General features: G+C 43.8%; 1 non-coding gene across 1 annotated transcript; it reads left to right on the top strand.

Moving 5' to 3' along the window:
• The first annotated feature begins 16,047 nt into the window (after positions 1-16,047).
• Positions 16,048-16,119, top strand: trnaq-cug (transfer RNA glutamine (anticodon CUG)). The gene has a single exon. It is a non-coding gene; the product is annotated as a tRNA-Gln (tRNA).
• The last annotated feature ends 3,073 nt before the right edge of the window (positions 16,120-19,192 follow it).

Genomic DNA, 19,192 nt, shown 5'->3' on the forward strand with positions numbered 1-19,192 from the left:
ATTCTCCCATTGTGGGCCAAGGCATGAAATCCTGATTGAATGTTTGGTAGTTGCATGAGTGGGAAGTTTGAGTGATTCATGAAACACAAGGTCGGAAATACATATTGGTGTGTGGTGATTTCATGGCAGTTTTTCTGTGCGTGTACATTTTTGCCACAAAGGTGTCCAGAGGGTGGTAAACTTGAGGGGGGGACAAGGAATAACAAGGAATAACAGCTATGTTTAGTATGTCGAAGGTGCAATATGGGACAGAGAGTGAAAGAAGACAGGTTTGATGTTGTGACTTGTTAATATTATGTTCATATTATGAAAATTGTGAACACTGAATGGAATGGACTACGAATGACGGGAAATACCTTTAATCAAATTAAAAACATCTCACAAATAATAATGAACACAATGGTGAATAACTAGAAATGATAAATTAACAATAAATTATAAGTGATGGCCGACCAAAAGAAAATAAGACACTCAACGGTCGGCCATCCGCTCGAGCAGAGAGAACAGCCTGTCCATCCTCTCTCTGCTCGAGCGTTCCCGCTCTTCGTCCGCCTCCCTCTGCTGTCTCATGTCCTCCCGCAAGAGCTCCACCAATTCGTCATTGCTGCTGCTCCTGCTCCTCCTCCTCCTCCTTGACGGGGGCCCTGCCTCCCCTGCTCCCTCCTGGCCCGGACCCCCCTCCACCTCCTCGTCCCCCTCCTCCTCCTCCTCCTCCTCGGCCGCGTGGTCCACCGCCGCCGCACTCGGCCCTGGTGTGTCCTCAGGCAACGAGGCAATCAGGACAGGGGGTCTGATTGACGGCCTCTGTCCCAACACCTCGTCCATGTGGACAAACCAGGGCCACGTGGCGGCGGTGGAACTCCCCGCGACCCCCTCTCCACTAGCTGGATATTTGCAGTCCTAAGGCAGTGGAAATCACTCACGTCAGCTATTTCCAGCAAAGTATTCATTGACTTGCATGGGTTAAATGAATGAAATTTAGTTTCCACATCATCATTCACACCTGCACCTACTTTGTACTTTTTCTTCAGGTTGTCCCACTTCTTCTTGGCCTGCAGGGGCTTGACCCTACCCTGCAGGCCCATTTCTTCCAGGATTGTTCTGAACACAGACAGACACAAGAGGCATTGTGAACACGACCACATTCACACAGGGATGCAAAGATTTACAAGTGACACCAGGACACAGACGACTGGGTTATTCGTTATTGCCTTACCTCCATCCAACAGCGGCCGAGTTCTTCGCCCCCGTGAACAGGTGGTCATGCTGTCCACGGAGGGCGATGAGGCTGGCCGTCTGCTCCCTGCTCCCTAAGACAAAATGAAATGAAGCACACGTGTTGTGTTGTGTCAACAGGCAAGAGGGTTCTAATGTCGCAAACGTACATGATGTCAATGATGATAATGAGGATGATCCTGAATTTAGCTCTTCATTCAATCCAAATGTTGGACTGGACTTTTTTTCTGTTTTCCGTCGGGATTTCGGCAGTGACGGCATTTGAGGCTTTACATCCGACAGCATGATGCTGAGCATGACCAGCGTCACATATTTTCTGACTGAATGATGGCATTTGGGGGTTTTCTGATCCCTTGATGTTTAACATGTCTGAAGTTGGGTGTTGAGATGAGTCACAAGTGTGAACACGATACTTACATGTGAATGTCTTGTCCTCCCCGCTTGGTGTCGCCATCGTTACTGAGCTGCGGCGCGCAAAGGCGCTTGGGATTTATAGGGCCGCGAAGGATGGTAGCGGTGCGTCCTCCAAAACGAGGGCGGGGAAGGCTGCATTTGTGGGCTGCATGTGGCGCAGCCTACGAATTTGGACAGCCTTCGCGCAGCGTTGTGACGTCAGTGGCCTTAAAATGCGCCCTTCCTGGGCTGCAGCCCCTGAATTTGGACACGGCCACAGCAGAGGAATCAGGATCAGGGAAGCCACACAGTTTTTCAACCGTGTCTGTGTGTGTGTGATAGCTGAATGAGTTTTGTATCACCGTCTTAGTATTTTTGTATGAGCTCGTTTTAAGTCTGTTGACACCCGGCCTTTTGTAGGTGTTTTTTTAAAGATTTAAAGTTAATAAAGTGTCAAACTCATTCCCATGGAGGACTTCATTTTTTACACACCACCATGAGTTGGAAATGACTTCAGATTCCCTCAAGTGGCTTTTTTTGTAGTTAGATTGCCACTACAGAGACTACTAGACTTTACATCCTACAAGATTAAAACACATCTGAGAGGGAAATATAAATTAAGTGTAGTATTCACTAAATACATATTTGTAAGATGAACAACCCACCATTTCCCTTTCAGTGTAAGACACCTGTTTTTATTGGATTTTACTTTTTATTATGAATATTATGAAAATTCTGCTTTTATTTTCAATAGTTTCCATGTCATGTGACCCAGTGACTCAAAAAGACCAATAGGACACACTTCTACACCACAGTGTAATGTTAGATTATTTTATTTCACAGCATTGAGCACATTGCAAAGAAACACTTTATTCACAAAAGGGACATTCCCAGTTTCCTGTCTTGGCCTTTTCAAAGTGTGTGTTGTCCATTGCCACACACTGGGAATGGAACAATCTCACAGTCACCACACTGGATCTGTGAAATTGATTAATTGATATATATATATTTTATTTTGCTATTAGACACCAAGGCGTTTACATGCTTGTGTCAGTTAGCTTTCCTTCAGCTATACTCAAGTGTACCATGTTATGTCCACATTTTTACTGCTGCTTCACAACAACTCACCCAGTCTGTATTGGGAGGTCCAGATCCTGGACACAACTGTGCTCATCAAAGACTGAAACAAAAGAATTACAAGATATTATGTATTTATTTACATAGTATATTGTAGGTATACTAAGTGTTATTTACAACATATGTACCTGATGCCTCTAGGATTTGGAGAGCCAGATAGTTCATCTCTTTGGTAGATGTCTCGAAAATTAACATCCAGGATCAGAGGGAAGGCCTCCATCAGTGTTTTTGCCATCTATACAAACAACACTGCTGTTACAGAGGGTGTTTCTTCTTCATTAGATAATACCACTGATACTGACAACAAAACTGGGAGACACATTGCAGAAGACATCCACCCATTTACCTGTGCATCTTTATCTCATTGATCCTGATCCACATGTGGCATGTGAGATCTCGGGGTTTGACTGCCCTGCAGAGCTGTTAGAGTAATTCCATTAATTACAGTACTTCCAAATTTCTTAACTTTGAAATGTTAGCCTATGTTTTTGTTAAAGGTTGCATCAAAGCTTCTGGTGGCTCAACAAAGTTAACATTTACTGGGAGGCCTACCTGTATGAAGCACCTCTGTCCGGATTCCTCTTCTGTCTTCATACCAGATGACCCTCAATCACTTTAGACCATTTTTGGTGCCTTCAAAAATGGGCAGTGAAATTGATGACCTCTGCTCAGGTGAAACCTTTTCGCCCACCTTACCAAATCCATGGTGAAGAAAAGACTTGACAAGAAATTCCCTCCCTCCAGCTTTTTGCCAGACGTGGGTATTTGTCTGTCTTTGGCCTTTTCTGAAACGTCCCATTTTTTTGGTTCAGCAACAAACAAATTTACCATGTGCACTGTTTATCCAAAACGTCTTTGAGCGTCATCTTCTTCTTTATAAGTTCTGTGTGGTTGTCATTCAAGTACAGGTGCATTATCGCCACCTATAGGATACTGCTCCAAAGAATTTCAGCCCTAAATTGTTGTACAGTCCTGTCTCACACTGTTAAATTTTAGTTTGTTTTGTTCTTCATAAATCTTCATAAACCAGTATAACAAGACATTTTGCCATTGCTTTCGATAGCTCTAATGACCTGGAAGGTACTGAAAAAACCTAGGGGTGTATTCACTAAAAATGGTGATTTTTCTTTAAAATATTAATGAAAAATAGAAAATCCACTAAAATTCAATAAATACAGGTGTGTCTCATTCTACCAGTATAACAAGACATTTTGCCATAGATTTTGAGTGGATGGCTCAAATGACCTGGAAGCTATTGAAAAAACGGCCGGTGTATTCACTAAAAATGCTGATTTCCAAAATATTAATTAAAAATAGAAAATCCACTAAAATCCAATAAATACAGGTGTCTCATTCTACCAGTAGAGGAAGACATTTTGCCATAGATTTTGATTTGATGGCTCAAATGACCTGGAAGCTATTGAAAAAATCGGCCGGTGTATTCACAAAAAAAAATGGTGATTTTTCTTTAAAATATTAATGAAAAATAGAAAATCCACTAGAATCCAATAAAAACAGGTGTGTTTCATCCTACCAGTATAACAAGACATTTTGCCATTGATTTTGAGTCAATGGCTCAAATGACCTATATTTTGTTTTCCGAATACAGGTTTTTCAAACCTTGGGGTGTATTCTACAGAGCCCCTAAAGGGACACAGGGGAAAAAAAAAAAACTTAAACGTTTCTCGTGCACACGAGATACTTTCTCGCGAGTGAGAATTAGTGAATAAAGCTTGGATTTCTCTTGTATAACAGGGCATACATCCCAAATTTCTCCAGAATAGCAACGCACCTCTATCAGTTGTGACAAAACACCACCTGTGGAGCCCCAAAACAGGAAAAGGTCATCACAACCAGAAACAAAGGCAACCCCACACCTAAGACCCCCATACACTGGACACAAAGCCACCAAGAGACTCTAAACTCTCTCCTTGACAAGTTGATATAGCCTCCCATCCTGGGATACCCAGACCTCACAGCCCTTCATCCTCCATTGTGATGCCTCCCAGGAAGGACTGGGAGCAGAACTTTATCAGAGGCAGCACGACAAGATGGTAGTAATCGGGTATGGCTCCAGAACACTAACTCCACCAGAAAAAAATTATCATATGCACTCGGGGAAGTCAGAATTTTTAACACTGAAATGGGCGCGAGCGTTTTAGAGATCATCTGTACTATGCCCCTCACTTCCTGGTATACACAGATAATAACCCCCTGACATAAATCCTGTCAACAGCCAAACTCAACCCCAGTGGTCACAGGTGGGTCGAACATATCAATGGTTTTGCAGAAATGTTACCTGCCAACATTTTCTTTTGCCAACTGTGCTGGAATCCATTGACTTAACTGACTTAATTTACTTATAGGAAATGGAGCGAGTCTGAAGCACCTATGTTGGCTGCAGATAAGGGAGCATCTCAGTCGCCTGCGCTTGAGAGCCCCCAGTTTTTATCGGCTTCCTTCCTATACCTCCCAGGCTGATAGATGACCTACGCTACAAGGAGTTTGATGTCTACAGCAGCATTGTTAACTCACAGTGAAAACACAAACAGTTTTGTCACAGATACCACTATTACAGAGGGACATAAATTGTCAGTATTATATTAGTAGTATATAAGTATATTATTTGTACAAAACTGTATGTTCTTTTCAGTTCTTAATTTCAGTATTTACAGTGACATGTTATAGTCTTGTGTAAAGATTTGCTTTTATTTTTCAACAGGTCATAACAAAACATTTTTACAAAACTGCAAATCATGTATTCTTAGTATTACAACTATTCCAACACTATAAAACAAATATATGCTACTTCGGTGTGGCAGTGATGAAAGTCCAAGTCACAATGACAATTTTAGAGCTTATCATATAAACCAAACATCGATAAGACTCATAAATGAGATACCATGTGAGCAGTTGCATCCAAAACCTAAGTTATGTCAAGATGAAAGACTAAATCATAATCTATACCCTGAAATGGAAATAAAAGTTAGGATGCACAGAATTACGACAGGACAAATCCAGGCTTTTACATATTGTCTATAAAGACAGACGTGTGACAGGATGAGAAGCTATCAGAAATTTGCCACTGCCATACCACTGATCACATGAGTAACCTGCAGTCCCACAAAACATAGAACCAACGAGCAGTTTCAATGAATAGTATAACAGCAAGCATCACAGAGCTACTTTGGGTTTTCCCCGTTCACACTTTCCCACCACAGCAGATGCACAATGAGGACCTCTTTCAAACACTACAGGACTCATTCATGCAGAGCTTTCAAATACACCTACGTGGCTTCACTAATCTTACTTCAACTCTATTTTAAGTCAAGCTTACTTATATCTCACTGTGAGTTTTATAATGTAGGAATAAGATAATAAAATTTTAACAACTATTGGATTGTAATACGTGGTCATGATATCCACAAATAAAAAGCAAGCACTGACGATACCTGTACCTCAGTATAGAATTTAGATATATATTTTGAGATGTGGACGAGTCAAAGACATGCAATCAAAAAACCTGGATATTGTTAGAATCATAGATATATTGTTGATGACATTACACAGACTAGAAGTTGGGCGATGTTGAATGAAGATGAATTGAACTAAATTGTAATAAAAGTTTTATATTATCAAATATTAACATGAAAGGATCAATGCCCTCTTCAAGGGCACCAAAATAATAGAAAAAAACCTTGTTACAAAGAATGCATGGCCTAAATGTTGCACTGGATGTCTGTGCTCATCGTTGAAAGGCCAGCATACTGCGAGCGGTGGGACAGGTGAACAGCCATGAAACACCGTCCGGCCAGCTTTGCAACGTTGGATGATGGGCTGTGTGTAAGCGTTTCTGTGTTTCTGTGTTTCTGTGTTTTCTATTGCCTGAAATGCCATTGGGACGGTTCACTTGGCTAACGTTGGCTGAAAAGCTGATCTATAAGTGGGAGATGCGCCAACGGTCAAGGTAACAAGGGTGTTGAAGACATTTCACGTCTCATCTGAAATGACTTTTCAATTTTTACGGCCTAAAAGAAGTTAAATAGACTATGAATGAATCCACTAGGAATGTGTGCCTGCATTGCCGACTTGTATTACATGATGGCAGATGTAATGTACCGTCTGCCCATACACTTTGGAATTTCCCCTGAGAAGAAAAAAGGCCTTTTGAGGTCAGGATGGCCGAGCGGTCTTACCCCTCGATTCCACCAGATACGTGTCTTCTGTTTTGTAACTCCAGCTGTTCAGCGGTGCTGCGCCGTAGCGGACAGAGCAACTGGTGGGGGTTGCCGGACGACGAATGACGGACCAAAACCATACCGGAGCTGTAAAACTGCGGACATGCATCCACTGGAATCTTTGGGTAAGGCGCTGCGTTCAGGTCGCAGTCTCCCCTGGAGGCATGGGTTCGAATCCCACTTCTGACATGCCGTGTTTTTCACTGGAACTGTTGGGGCCTGGTGGGGAGGCGCTGGTTGCCTTGGTTGAAAACTTAGATACACCAGGAGCTGGATGTCTGAAAACCGTCGCAGACATGTACAAAGAAGTTGAATAGACTACAAATGAACCAACCAGGAATGTGTGCCTGCATGTATTGTCAACGCAGCGCCTTACTGGATGACCCTGCGATACCGTAAAAGTTGAGCATTGATATGTGACAGCACAGTCGCTATAATGTATCACATGATGGCAGATGTAATGTACCGTCTGCCCGTACACTTTGGAATTTCCCCTGAAAGACAAAAGCCTTTTAAGGTCAGGATGGCCGAGCGGTCTAAGGCGCTGCGTTCAAGCTGGGGAACAATCGTCCGTCAAAGAGGGGGAAGAAGGGGGGGAGAGGGGGAAGAGGAAAAAGGGAGAAAAAGGGAGAAAAAAGGGAGAAAAAGAGGAAAGAGAGGAAAAATTGGCCATCTTGCACATTTATAAGGCATTTCTAGCTGCCTGAATGCAAGTTGGAAACTTTTGATGCATTGAAGTGTTTTTGACACACCACGGCCGGGATTCGTACCCACGAACTGTGGAGGGGAGTCGCTTCGTGACGCACATTGCCTTATTTGGACATTACCGCTGGAGATGGGGGTGTTCCCCAGCTTGGGCGCTGACGGGGCCTCCACTTTCTTCCTTAGGTTGTAAATAATTAGGCAATAAATAATAAATGCTTCCTTACTTATGTGAAGATCATTTAGCATCTTTTTATAAATGCAGATTGTTTTCTTGTGAAAACATAATTTCAGCATCATTTCTGTATGTGTAATTATCCTTTTTTTCTTCTCCCACCATCCTGAAGGACCAGAATGCCCACTGACAAAGGCTCATCACTCATCTGAAATTCCTCCTCATGTTTGCCAGAGACCACCTCCATCATTTATCAGTGTTAAAAATGCCTCCTCTGAGCATGTTTCTTTCTCTGTTTTCATAGACAAAGCAACATGCTGTTGATGTGCTGCACAACACTGTAAAAAACTGTAACAACTTAACTGTTGCCTGTAACTTTAAATCTTTTCCTGTATAATAAATTAAATGAAATAGCATGGTGTCTCTTTAAGAGTCGTCAAGCTAATTAAATTGTAAACTGTTACTGTTGTTGAATGTTGTCATTATCATCATTAACAACATCCACTTGTACATTTGGTGTACACCAGCTTTGTTTGTTCATGGGGAAAAGAAAAAGGAACTTTGGAAAGATTTAATTACAACAGACCATGAAAAGTGCAACAAATAATCAAAATATAAAAAAACAGATTTTTTCACACAACAGTATCCATACTTCAATGAACAAGATTTAAGTAACAACTAAGCTAAACTAAACTTTACAATACAATTGTCAATTACCATTATCAACTATTTACAATATATGTAACTTTTCTTTTTCAAATGTAGAAATATTGAGTTATCATACAACTATTCACAGTAAACAGGATAATATATTAATACTTAAACAAAGAATATTTCAAACTATTTACAATTTAACTATTATTTACAAGGATTATTTACTTACAATATATTACACACTATTTAGAGAATTTCTTCCTCATTTCCTCCAACCACTGCTGTTTGGTGAGTGTATCGAAGGCAGGGCAATACACTCTGCCACGGTACTGGCTGTGTCCAGTGTCAGCAGTGCGGAACTGGCCACACCTTTTGCATTTGTTTGCCTCCACTGTTCTCCTGTAGGGCCTCTTTGGTGGAGGTCCAGACTCCGCTGTGGTGTTGGGCTCAGTTAAGTGTGGGTTGGTGCCCTGAACTGGCGCAGGAAGGAACACTTGGACAAAATGAGGAAGAGTTTGTCCTGTTGCCGTGGCGATGTGAGGTGCTGGGGGCGTGACAAGCACAAGCCTCTTCATTTGTGCCTTTGGCATGATGGGGCGACTAGAGGCTGTCGGCCTCTGTTGTGCCTGACCTGCTGTGCTCACCGGCAGCTGGTACTGGTGCTCCTGTCGAGCTGACCTGGGCTCAGCAGGGAGTGCTCTTGCCTCCTGAAGAGGCTCCTCAGACTCAGGGAGGGCTGAAGGCAACGCAGTACCCTGAAGCAGCACAGAGAGCTCCTGCCTCTTCTGCCTGCTGTTGTGCCACTGGATGAGGGTGTTCTGGTTCACCTCTACCAGCTGAATCTCTGATCCCTGCATCACCAGGGAGTTGCCAACAACAAGCTGCCTGATTTTGTGGTAGTCCCTCAGAATTAAGGACCACCTTGAGTCGGCCCCTTGCCTTTCCTCACTGGGCCTTGGTGGAGATTGCAGAGTCTAATAAAAATGTTCTCCACCAATCGACAGCAGTTAGGCCACTGAGCAGGTGCACTACTTGCACCTAACATGCAACGGGTGGTGCTCTCCACACCAGGAGTTTGTGAGGGCTTCTTCAGTGTCCTGAACCGTCCACTCAAAAGTCTCACCTGGTGTCGTGCTGCATAAATCACCCGCTGCTTGTCACCTTTGTCCAGCTTCTCCCACAGTGCTATGATTGCACTGGTCTGCTGTTTGGTGAGACAGAGAGAGGTCTGCTCCCGAAGCTTCACCAGATACTCAGCCAGTCTGTCCACGTGCTGGTATCCAGGAACATTTTGGTCATCAACAGCCTGTGCAAATAAGAAAATAGCAAACCTTACAACCTTCACAGTTTATTTAAAGTACACATCATCCAGAGCATATGTACTGTGTGTAAGTGTGTATATGTAAGAGTTGGGCTCATATCTATACACCTACATATTCGAAATCAAACACACACACACTTACCATATCTTCATCTTTAGCCTGCATATCCCCTCCAGCCTCAGCGGACAAAGTAGAGGGCATGATGGATGCACCAGAGGCCATGGAAGACGTGCCAGGAGGTAGGGCTGATGTTCCAGGAGGTAGGGCTGCAGGAAATGGTAAGAAAAATCACAACAAGATTATTTTGTATAGATATTACAGCATCACAGTTTTAATTTTCACTGCAAAAAACTATTATAATAATGATGATGTGACATTTGTTGGGGTCTGTACCAAATGAACATGTTCTCTTACATCTGGGGAACATGATTTGTAGGCCAGGCATCTTTGCAGCACTACGCTACATCATTTTAATGCTGTTTTGTCAATGCACTTGGTCATATTGCAATTTCACTAGTATTTTGAATAGTTCAACCATACCAGTAGCTATGGTGGATGTGCTGAAAACCGCTGAGGATGTGCCCACACTCAGGGTGGATGTGCCAGGAGCCATGCCAGATGTGGTGATCGCCAGGGTGGAGACGGTGGACACCAGACTGGATGAGGGACCAGGAGTGAGCAACGCTGCAACCTGAGGGACCTCCAGGTCAGCCACTGTGGGGTCGTCTGGGACGTCAGCGAAGCCCTCATCTGTTTCCACGTCATCCTCATGCTGTTCAATTAACTCAGCAGTATCCTCTGAGTCAGGGTGCATATCCTGCAGTGCCTGACCAGTCTGCCGGAACAGATACTGCAGCCCTATGAGCTCTCCTGAAATAATTGAAGTAAAGTGGATAATTTACAGTGTTAATAAAGAATTTTAAAACCAAGTTGAATACCACTGTGTTCAAAAATGCTTACCAGTGTAACGTGAGGGTGGACAGAACTCTGGTGCCACCTTCTTGCCAAACAGCTTCATGTAGTGCTTGTTCACGCAGTGAAGCAGGTCACCCGAGTAGCTGCGTAAAGTTGATGGTGCAGTAGACAGGGCAGCACTACCACGGTCCTGGTTCCACCTATTGAGTCCCTCCAGCAGGTATGCCTGAAAATTCAGGCTGTTGGCACTGGTCCCTAGAAGGACATTATCAAATATTAAATTATGAAATATTCTTGGATTATACAGGACATGAACCAACATGTCTGAAAGACACAAACCTGGTATGAAGCGGTTCAGGTGGAGATGAAAGGACTCCAAAGATGTCGAGCCTCTGGCACATCTGTATGTTGGTAGACACAAACCTCCCTTTGTGAGCTCCCCTGTTTTGGTGTATAGAGCAACACCTGGCAGGTCCTGGATGCACTTGATGTGCTTTTTCTGGACATGCCAGATGTGCTGCATCCTCTCCCTGTCAAACAGCGGAACTCCAAGGGAGTCGTTCCCACTGCTACCCATCAGCCCCTGCAGCAGCTCCTCCAGCAGCTTAGTGGTGCTCTCCTCACCACGGGTCCTCCTCCGGCAGTGGAGAGCCAGCTCCTCCCTAGACAGGTGTCTACTGATGTCACCATCGGTGAGACAAGGCAGGCCCTGTGACTGAAGCTGCTGTTTCTTTGCTTCACACAACAGAGTTAAATCAGCTGCATCCCACTCAAACAGGCACGCTGATAGGCGCGACATGAAAACTGGGTACAGCTGATGAGCATCTGTTGTGCATCCCAGGGCAAGTCGGCGCATGAAGTGCCAGATATCCAGCCTTACTGTCAGGTCTGGCCACCCCCTGAATCTGACCTTCAACTTGGTCTCCGTCGCCTCAGCACAGCAGCCACAGTCCACATACAGGATGACAGGGGGATCCACACCTGCCTGCTGGTATCGCTTGACCAGATCCGCTGCCATCATGTCCAGGCCAGCTCCTTCCTGAGCAGTCAGCACACTTATTAGTATCTGACCATACTCATTTCCCACTGAAGTGAGCCAGAGTGCTGTGCCCTTGGCAGTTCCGGCAAGCTTCTTGGTGATCTGAAGCACACAAAATGTATAGGGTCTCTGTCAACATGATTCAGAAATACTGAAAAACAGGCATGTATGTTATATATATAAATATGTAGCCTATTTTTTGAAGCAAAGAAGATTGTTTAACCTTTTTAGTGGAATCCATCTTTAGTATGTCACCATAGATGGAAGTGATTCTGGCCTTGATGTCCTCCAGCCTCGTCAGAATGTCCTGGCTGTAAGCGGAGAGGAGCCATTTACAGCTCGGCACCACAGCAGGCTCTGGAGGCTCAGGGAACGCCATGGGCAACAGTCCGGGCCGCTGGAGGAAGTCCACGCACTCTGTGGTGTACCGTGCCACACGGTGAAGCCATTCCTCCGTGTGGTTCTCCCTGAGTTGTTTCAAAACCCGCGTAGGGCTGTTCCCCAGGCCTCTCTCCCGCAGAAGTCGGATCACCCGGATGTCACAAGCAAACCTTGGTCACAGACAGATGTATCAGTAAAAATGTTTTACATGATTATATTTGACAAGGCAAGAGAGACAGGAGATGTTACTCACTTTTGTGTGAGGATGACCCGAAATTCCGACCTGTGCGCCAAGTCCAGTTGTTTCAGGACAGTCTGACTCCAAGACACATGGTTGGCTCTACATTTGGTGCAGGTTAGAGTCTCTGTCACCACGTTGTAGATCCTGTCCACGTCCAGGACCCGACGTGCCCTCTTGTGCAGTCCCGCTCCTGTGAGTTGGTGGCGTCCACAGGCAGGGTTGGGACAGACCACCTTCACCTTCCACAATTTGTAGGGCATCCAGACAAGAAGTGGGTGGGCGAAAAAGCGGTCTGGAGCAGGAGCCTGGTGGTAGAGATGACCTGGCTGTGGTGGATAGTACCAGAGCTTCAAGTTGTTTTGAAGCTCTAGTTTTCCCCTGGGCCCCACCTTCAAAACATATTTCTCAATCCATTTGTGGTCTTCAGGTGGCAAACCCTCTGACCACAAACGGGGCAGCTGAGGTGACGTCTCTGTCCTGAGTTGCGCAGCCTTAGTGATAAAAAAAAAAACACAATGCAAAAACACACTTAATACTGGTAGAAGACTGATTATGCTCTACACAGAATGATATTAAATGTTATATTACTTACTGTGACGGTGGCACACACTGCTGTGGTACTGAGGACAGGCACTGGACCTGGAGCATCTGTCACAGGGTCTGGAGACTGTAAAGGCATGGAAAATATTACAATTCATATTATTAACAACATAAAAATTATGTTGTTATTACATATAGCTGCTCTACATGAAACACTATTATTTAGCTTTCAGGTGTCATTTCTGATTTGAGTGTTTCTTTTTTAATACTCTTAATAATCTTAATATGGACAGTTATACATATACTTTAACTGTGTTTGAAACTGAGTTATATTGTTACTTACTGAGACAGCAATGCTGGCTGGGGAACTGGTGCTTGCTTCAGTGGGGCTGGTGACTTGGGTCTGTAAAGAATTCAATCTAAGTAACTTGTACAAACAAACTTGAATTTGAACAGTTTCAATGTGATCTCCATTTACCTCTGTTGCTTTTCTGGCTCTGCTCAGATTTGGCTTTGCAGCAGCAACATGAGTGCCACCAAATCTTGGCTTGGTAAACTGAAAGGAAATAAAGCAAAGGCCAGTGTCATGAGAGGACTTTGTTGTCTAACTATCATGTGTTAGACAGAGCCCCACAGAGCCCTGGACGGGACCTGCTGCTGCTGCTGCACTCTGTGGCCCCACAGTGCCCTGGACGGGACCTGCTGCTGCACTCTGTGGCCCCACAGTGCCCTGGACGGGACCTGCTGCTGCTGCTGCACTCTGTGGCCCCACAGTGCCCTGGACGGGACCTGCTGCTGCACTCTGTGGCCCCACAGTGCCCTGGACGGGACCTGCCGCTGCGCTCTGTGGCCCCACAGAGCCCTGGACATGGAAAAGTATATAAAATCACAAATTAGCTTGTGTACTAATACACACACACAACTTGAGTATTAAATTGACCAGTGTTACCTTCTGCGTGTGAAAATGACACACACACTGCCTCTCTTGACCAAACAAAGACCTCTGTCCTGGTCTCTGCATTGGACATTTCTCGATCTAAAAATAACAGTTGCACATTTGATTGAATCAACCACAGATTCATTTGTGTAGTTACACAGATCTAATGCAAATTATTTGTTCATGACATGTTTATTAACTCATAGGAACATGGCCTTTATTGCATTTTATACAAATTATAATGAGTTCAATGTATTGTGAGAGTAAATAACAATGAATACAATATACTGTGTACAGTGAATATACTGAATATACTCATACCATCTGATAGAGGGAATACCACCTCTTCTGCCTGGGAGCTGGCCTGTTTCCTCCACCTGGAGGCCAGACCCCAGTGCTGGCAAACTTCCTCAGGCGGGACATCCACTCTGAGTCCGCCATCGCCTTGTGGGACTTGGAAGATGTTGCCTTTGGTGGCATAAATGCATGAACATTTTTTAAATGAATGAAAACAACGCGAATACTGGAACATGAAAGCTAGACCACGACAACCAAAGCCAACCAGGCTTTGGTTGCATCTGTGTTTGTAACTCAGCTGTAGAATTAACCTGATTTATATCATCAATATGTATTCTTATAGTATGTTGCGGGAAATATCATGAATTAGAAAGTTAATGCCTTTACAGTTTGAATGATCTTATTAAAACAGAATGAGGTTTGAACGAGTCAGCTTCTCGGAAGTGTTAAAAATCGCACGACACTGAGTTCAGGATACCACTAGGACCACCCCACCCCCACCCTGACAGCGAACTTTTCTTGACAAACAATGCATGACTTCGATTGTGTAAGGGATACGTGTAACACTAAATGGACACAATTAAAGTGTATCTCCAGCGATGAAAACGAGTGTTTATCACATGCAAAACACTGGAATTAGTCTTGTGAATGGGCTCAAGAGGCAAATTCAAGCTAGCAAAGCTAATGTCTAAGTGGTGAAGATAAAAATACTTATTCGTACGACAACCCTAAACTATATTTGTTTATATATGTGAATTTAAAGGATTTGGTAGAAATATTCTGCTTCAAAATCATTCATAAACTTACGTTATCAAAAAAGCCCCATTCATTCTTCGGTAACACGAGTGTCAGCAAACGCGACAAAAAGCAAAATGTCTGTCATATAATTTAACACAACAGGTGAAATTACTTTTCTTTATAAAGTTTTAATGTGTACAGCAGTGTGATAAATGTGCAAATACTCGCCATTTCACTTGTTGTTCACTTCTCTGGTCACTGTCACTCGCCTCAAACTCCGCTTTCTAAAACGACGACGGTTACCGCAAATTTTCTCGGCTTCGCTCGGCTCCGTCCAACATTTCTCCGTCGTGATTGGTCAAATGTTGGAGCTGGGCGAAGGCGATTGGTGGGGGAATGTTGGAGCCGCGGATTTGATTGGCCGTCATCCTCCAACATTGTGAAATGTTGGACGGTCGCTCCGGCGGCTGCTTGCGTTCAGGTCGCAGTCTCCCCTGGAGGCGTGGGTTCGAATCCCACTTCTGACATGCCGTGTTTTTCACTGGAACTGTTTCTTCTAACGTGATATCTGGAAAGAAAAGTCGGCAATATATGCGTGTTGGCAGTTCTGACATAACCCCTGTACAAGGCGCAACGTTATTCATTTCTGTTTGCGCACTTTGTTCCCTGAGCAAAGAATAGTCTCGTTTGTCTTTCTCAACTTGCCTTTTTATTGGAGCTTTGGTCCCGCCGCAATTAATAGCAGTCAATCACGGTCCCGACTTTTGAGTTTGTATGCGAAAGGCCAGTGGGTCAACAATCTCGAGCTGTGAGGTGTAAACTTGCCAGTTTGTTGTTGTCTCCAGTAGCCCTATTTGGTGCTGGATTAATTGTTTGTGGGATTTCCTTGAGAACAATGTCTAAAGTTGGCATTTCCCACAGCTGCTGTCGACTGTGACCAGTCAGCTAACTAATTCAAGTAAGTTGGCGCGTAAAGTTAGCATTTTTAACGTGTTATCTTCTGTGTCACTGGTATTGATGCATGCCTTCTTTGTAGTACATGAGAAAGACGCAATAACACGTTCCAAAAGCGTTCTACAGCGATCACGGGGAGCTCTTCTGAGGTTCCATGGTGTAATGGTTAGCACTCTGGACTCTGAATCCAGCGATCCGAGTTCAAATCTCGGTGGGACCTGGTTTTAAATGTTACAGGGCCTCGTGGGCGTTCCCACTGTAAACCATAAGGTGGCAACACAGTTGTTCCAGGTACCCCTAAGTCCCGATACGAGCAGGTGTTCACTGTCGTCCAATCAACCCTAGAGACTTGGGATTCCAAATGTGATAGAAGAGGAAGGAGTGAAATGGATTCCAGTTACATTATTTGTGCACACTTTGGATTCTGTCTCATTCTCACCACAAAAGTGAGGCTTCACCGAACTTGCTGCGTCTGGGTGTCTGTGCTCATCGTTGAAAGGCCAGCATACTGCGAGCGGTGGGGCGGTTGAACAGCCATGAAACACCGTCCGGCCAGCTTTGCTGTGTCCGAGCGTTTCTGTGACTTTCTATTGCCTGAAATGCCGTTGGGACGGTTCACTTGGCTAACGTTGGCTGAAAAGCTGATCTTCAAGTGGGAGATGCGCCAACGGTCGGGTTAACGAGGGTGTTGAAGACGTTTCACGTCTCATCTGAAAGGACTTTTCAGTTTTTACGGCCTGGTGGGGAGGCCCTGGTTGCCTTGGTTGAAAACTTAGATACACCAGGAGCTGGATGTCTGAAAACCGTCGCAGACATGTACAAAGAAGTTGAATAGACTACGAATGAACCAACCAGGAATGTGTGCCTGCATGTATTGTCAACGCAGCGCCTTACTGGATGACCCTGCGATACCGTAAAAGTTGAGCATTGATATGTGACAGCACAGTCGCTATAATGTGTCACATGATGGCAGATGTAATAATAATAATAACTTTATTTGTATAGCACCTTTCAAAACACAGTTACAAAGTGCTTTACAGATCAAGTAAAACATAACACATAAAGTAAAACATAACACATAACACCGTCATCATAAACATTAAAAGTGAGATAAAACAATCAAGTTAAAATCAAAAACCATAATCATCAGTATATATCAAATGCAGTAAGAGAATAAGAACAATAAAATAGAAAAATAAATAAATAAAATAAAACAATTACAATAAAAGCAATAAGGGGGCAAATGACAGAGCTACTCTAAAAAAGCCTTTCTGTAAAAGTATGTTTTAAGACCTGACTTAAAAGAGGACAGTGAGTTTGCTGACCTTAGCTCCATAGGCAAGGAGTTCCACAGCTGTGGGGCTCTAATAGAAAAAGCCCGATCACCTTTAGAAGCTAGGCGGGCTGTTGGAGCAGTTAGGAGGGTCAACCTAGAGGAGCGCAGGCAGCGACTGGGCTCGTAGGGTTCAAGTAGCTCTGAGATAAAAGAGGGGGCGTGGCCATGTAGGGCTTTAAAAGTAATGAGTAAAAGCTTAAAATCAATCCTAAATTTAACTGGCAGCCAATGCAGGGTAGCAAGGACAGGTGTTATGTGGTCTTGTCTCCTTGTATTGGTCAAGAGCCGCGCAGCTGAATTCTGGACAAGCTGGAGACGGGAGATGGCCTTTTGACTCAGTCCTGCATATAGTGAGTTGCAATAATCAAGCCTAGAGGAAACAAAAGCGTGGATAACTTTTTCAAGGTCTGCTTGGGAAAGAAAGGGTTTAACCTTAGCAATGTTTCTAATTTGCAGAAAACAGGATTGAATTACAGTAGTTATTTGTTGCTCAAAACACAGCTCTGAATCAAAGATCACACCCAAGTTTCGGGCAGAGCGTTTAATGTTAGAGGACAGGGGACCAAGGTTCTTTTTTAGGTTGCTGGTTTGGTTGGGGGCACCGAAGAGAATGAATTCTGTTTTGGATTCATTCAGCTGGAGGAAGTTTTGGGACATCCAACATTTAATGTCATGAAGACAGGCAAGTATTCTGGCGCAGTCATCGGTGTTGTTGCCAGAAAGCGGTAAATACAGTTGTGTGTCGTCAGCGTAGAAATGAAAATTAATTTTGTGATTCTTAATAATTTCACCCAGGGGAAGCATGTATATAGAAAAAAGCAGTGGACCAAGAATTGACCCCTGGGGAACACCAGATAAAAACGGGGCTATTGATGAGGAGAAATCCCCTATCACAACCGAAAACGATCTATCAGAGAGGTAAGAGCGAAACCAGGCAAGAGCGGTGTCATTAATGCCGACGTGATTTTCTAGGCGGTTTAAGAGGATTTCATGATCAACAGTGTCAAATGCAGAACTTAGATCTAGTAAGATTAGGATTGAACAGGCCCCAGAATCAGCAGTGAGCAATAGGTCATTTGTGACTTTAATGAGAGCTGTTTCTGTGCTGTGGTGGGTCCGAAATCCAGATTGATATTTCTCGAAAATGCTGCAGTTATTCATATAAGTGATAAGTTGAGATGCGACACATTTTTCCAAGATTTTAGATAGAAAAGGTAAGTTTGAAATTGGTCTAAAGTTGTTTAGCACAGAAGGATCAAGGGTGGGTTTCTTCAGAAAAGGACGGACAATGGCTTTTTTGAAGCCTAGTGGGAAGGAGCCAGTGGTTAGTGAACAGTTGATAATGAACTGAATTTGAGGACTGACTGTCTGAAATACCTCTTTGAGAAATCTAGTAGGGATAGTGTCTAACTGACAGGTGGAAGAATTTAGGTGGTAAGTTAGCTCCTCTAAGTCTGACAGAGAGATTTGCTTAAAGTGGGACAGAGTTGTGGATGGTTCTGTAAGGGTGGGAAGATTTCCTGACAGGGGAGTGATGTTCCGTCTAATATCTTCTATTTTATTAATAAAGTGATGAAGAAACTGCTCACATTTTTCAGTGGAGGCTTCAATCGGCTGGTTAGATGGAGGGCTAACCACAGAGTTTATTGTTTGAAATAAAACCCTGGGGTTGTGGTAGCTGCTTGCTACGAGATCAGAGAAGTATGAGTGCCTTGCTTGTTTAATGGCTAGTTGATAGGCGCACATAAGATTTTTTAGTTTGTCAAGCGAATCCTTCGTCTTATTGTTCTTCCATTTTCTTTCCGCTTTCCTGCGTTGCCTTTTTATACTCCTAGTGTGCTCATTAAGCCAAGGGAGGGCATTCTGTTTAGTTTGTTTACTTTTGACGGGGGCAATTTCATTAAGGACTGTCAAACACGTGCTATTAAAATGATCCAGCAGATCATCTACCGATTCA

Source organism: Pagrus major, chromosome 24 (genome assembly GCF_040436345.1).
Source record: "Pagrus major chromosome 24, Pma_NU_1.0".
Taxonomy (NCBI): Eukaryota; Metazoa; Chordata; class Actinopteri; order Spariformes; family Sparidae; genus Pagrus; species Pagrus major.